Below are 4206 nucleotides of genomic sequence, written 5' to 3'. Positions count from 1 at the left end.
CAGATCTAATCTTGCTCTCTCGAGTCTAGATTCTAACCTAGCTCTCTCAAGTCTTAGGTTATTTCTTTAGACTCTCTCTCGAGTAGCTCTAAAGGGGTGTTGGACGCAACATAAGACAAGACAATCGCCTGCAATGAAGATCCTAGGTCATGTTAGCTTAGATCTTCTCAACCCATTCGATAGATTTAGCTACTCATGCGTGCTTTTAAGAGAGTGAAAATATTTAGATAATCAAGTTCCATTTTATAGATATATAATTGAAATACAGAATGACAATGCGAAATGAGATTAAAGAGCCTGGTAGCAATCTCTTGCTTCCCAAGGCTTTTACACTGTTCTTCTCTACTCTATTCAAAAGATAGTCTTGCTCTCACGAGAGCCGACCCTCTCTCCACTTTTCCACGCCTCTAGGTTCTCTCTCGAGCTGACCAAAGGGATCTTCCGGCGTCTCTTCCCTTCTCTCACTCCGTCTTCGAAGTAAAAGAAAAACTATGAACAAGGCTACTTTTATCTAAGGGAAAATTATCTAACTGTCCGTACTCCTTCGCTGAAGGTTTCCTTCGGTATTTATAGAGCTTTGAGGTGAAAGGCTTCTTCTCTCTTATGATTGCACTGATGGGATGGCATTAATTCTCTGTTTGATGCGCCGAATATTTGTCACCAAAAAGTTGAGTGTACTTGCTACAGTAGTTCGTAAGCGGTTTGTCAACTTAATTCGTAATCGACTGTCATCAGCTTTCTGTCCCATTGTGATTTATTATGCTTTTCACCCAGATGCGCCGGCTCTATGCGGAAATCCTTCTTGAGCAGATATTTGTGAGCGCAAATCACCGCAAAGCCTTGCGGTGATGTTGCGTTCGACCGTTGATTTCTTGTGATCACATTTTTCACTTTGTATCAACGCATATTCTGCATAAAAATACATAAGTTACTGTTTTCATGTGATGGACGCATGCGACCGCAATATTATGAACTAAATGCTTTTTGGACGCAATCTTATATATTTTATCAACGTAAACCTGCATTGTTTAATAACTTACCATTGTAATAACGTGCATTTCTGCCCATTATCACACCTCCAAATTTAAAGAATGCTTGTCCTCAAGCATAAGCTAAAGATTTCCTTTAGAAAGTCGACTGCAATTTCTTTTCCTAGATTTCTCAAGGATGCCTTATTCAAATCCTATATACCAAAATTTCCTTAATCTTATTCAGGTCTCTTCTTAAAATATTTCTAAAATTTAGTGACCGCAAGTTTAACCTTCAAAAAGACTTTACTAGATTCCAGGACATCGCATGATTTTTTTCAAAAGAACTTTTTCATTGGGGTGTCAAATGAATTTTATCCTTGCTTATTTTAGACATTATTATTATTTTTTTTTCTCTCTGACCCTGCGCTAATCCAAGTGCCTCACCTTCATTTTGGCTTGCGCCTACGTATGTCATGCGGACATCTAACTACGAGCAAGGTGTTATTTCTCAGATTAAACTCATACCTACTTGGCAGCGAAGTTGCGGTCATTTTTTTTATGCGTTGATCACGATTCCTAACTTCGTTTTGGCTTGCCTCCACGTGTGGTATGCGGACATCCAACTATGAGTAGGATCCGATCGCAACGTTATGATTCTTTTTTAGATAAGGCTAAAAATAGCAAGGTCGAAAAGTGAATACCGCACCTCCAAATTTAAAATGCGGCAATGTTCTTAGGAAGTTTCGTAAAGGGTCAGTTTGAAAGAAAGGTAGCAAACCACTAACTTCTAGAAATATTTCATGAGGTGACTGTCCTAAATTAAGTTGACTCTAATGTATACGAAAAAATAGAAGCATGTATTTCATCATTGAAATCATAATTGGCAAAGAGAAATCATGCAGTGACTAACTAAATTGATCAATGTTAAATGATTGTGGTAACCAAAGAGGATGCAGTGATAAAATTTTGAAAATTAAAATGCGATGCAATAATGAAATTTGGAATAAAGTCAAGGAAAGATACAACCCCCAAATTTGCGCTGTTGCCCGCATTATTTGTTGATGCATCCTGCTTTGCGGTGATCTACTTTCTTTGGATTGCGGTGACGGCATAAAGTAGTTGCATCTTTGTGTAGTGCCTTTACAATTGTTCACCTCGATTGTTTGCAAAAAAACATTGAGAGGGTCAAATAATATTAAAAAAATAGAGTTAACAAAATCGCTTACCGCAATCGTTTAACACGATCGCATTTTTTTTTAAATAAGCAAATATGCGATAACAGATAACATCAAGGTGATGAAAGTTCATGAAGTATTTAGGTAGAAAAAGGATATTCAAAAGGATTGTGTCCCTAATGAGGTTGAATCACATAGTAACTCAGGGACTGCTTATTTTGCGATACAAGCTGGACTTTTCATGTCCACGATGACTTTTTCTTCTTTTCCCTGTCTCTGAAATCTTGACTGCCTTAATCCGGAGCTTTTCCCCATGAATGTTCATCGTAATCTCCCCCTTGTGCACATCATTTGAAGCGCGACCGATCGAGAGGAATGGTCGTCCCAATATGGTGGGTGCATCTTCGTCCGCTTTATAATCCAAAATGATGAAGTCTGTCGGTAGGATGAATTTATCAATTGAGATTGCGACATCTTTCAACTCTGCTCCAGGATGTATTCAGGATCTGTCCGCAAGCAGGAGAGTCTCCATCTTGGGCGTGAGTTTGCCCATATTCAATCGTTTGAAGATTGATAGTGGCATTACATTTATACTCGCCCCAAGATTGCATAGTGCTTGGCCACTGTAGACCCCTCTAATGAAGCATGGTATTGTGAAGATTCCTGGGTCACACATTTTTGTTGGGATCGTAGCATTTTGCATTACTGCTACTATCGTGATTTTGTCTTCATCATTTTGTTTCTCTTTCAATCTTTGCGGGACTGGTGGTAGCTGGACTTCTTCTGTCTCATGTTCTAAAGGCTCAAGGGTGGACGCAACTTCAGGGTTCATCTTCTCGGGCTTTTTCGAATTATAAGTCAACGAGTCCTCAGTTGTCAACGCATTCAAGTTGGTCGTGATGGGTTCCTCCCTTACTTCTACAGTCATTTTTTCGCTTAGCAAGGAGACTGCTAAGCATTGTTCCTTCCCTGTACCCCCAGTGTTGCGAGGAAGCTCTGTTGAGCTCGTTAAAGCTCCTTGCGGTCTATTTTGAGCTTGCCCGCAATTTTTCATAGCTGAATTTCGAGATTTCGAATGGACGTTGCTTGATTCTGAAGCACCAATTCGTTCTTCTCAATGTATTTCTTCAGTAAGCTCTCTAAGGACGAAGATTGTGGTGTCTGCGAACTGCAGGCTTGGTTATGCGTTGGACCGTTGGTTCGCGGGAAAAATTCGGGTGGCCCTTCTTTTTGTGCCACTAGTTGAAAACTTTGTTGTCGATTTTTCCATGCGAAATTTGGGTTGTTTCTCCACCTGAGGTTGTACCTATCGAGATAGGGATTATTCTTTATGAAGCATACTGACTGCGGATTTCCTGGGCATTCGTCCATCGGATGCGCATCTCCGCAGATGACACAACTTGAGGTCGTTTGAGCAATTGCGTTGACCTGCCCTTTTTTTGCTCCCGTACTATTAATTGTGATGCCTTGAATCAAACTCATCATCGCAGTCATCTGGTTCTGAAGGGATGCAATGGGCCCGTTGTTCATGTCACTATCTTTAATTCTTAATCTTTGATCACTTTCTCGCCAGTCCTCGTGATTTTTTGAAATGCAATCAAGGATACTTTTGGCCTTCTCATATGTTTTGTCAAGCAGACCACCAGCTGCTGCTGCATTGGCCGTGGTTTGTGAAGCAGAGTTCAGTCCTTGATAAAAAATCTGGTAAGCCATTATGTTGACAGTCTCTTACTAGCCTCTTAAACCTCGTCCAAGTATCGCTGAGCGATTCGCTAGTTTCTTGTTCAAAATTTGTTATTAATTTTCTTCTCCTGGAATTTTCAGTTGGTGGGAAGTATTTCTTCATAAACTTCTCTACTACTTATTCCCATGAAGTTATCTCCCCCGGTTCGAGAGAATACGCCCATTTTCGTGCCTGATCACACAAAGAAAATGGAAGAAGAGTTAGTCAAACTTCTTCGGTAGAGATATTCGGGAACACAAAATTGTTGCAAATCTCTACCGGCTGGATCCTCGCCACACCTTCCTCCAAATTGCCCAGCAGTCTGGATCATCTATAG

This window comes from Benincasa hispida, chromosome 12 (genome assembly GCF_009727055.1).
Source record: "Benincasa hispida cultivar B227 chromosome 12, ASM972705v1, whole genome shotgun sequence".
Classification (NCBI taxonomy): domain Eukaryota; kingdom Viridiplantae; phylum Streptophyta; class Magnoliopsida; order Cucurbitales; family Cucurbitaceae; genus Benincasa; species Benincasa hispida.
This window is presented reverse-complemented; position numbering follows the sequence as displayed.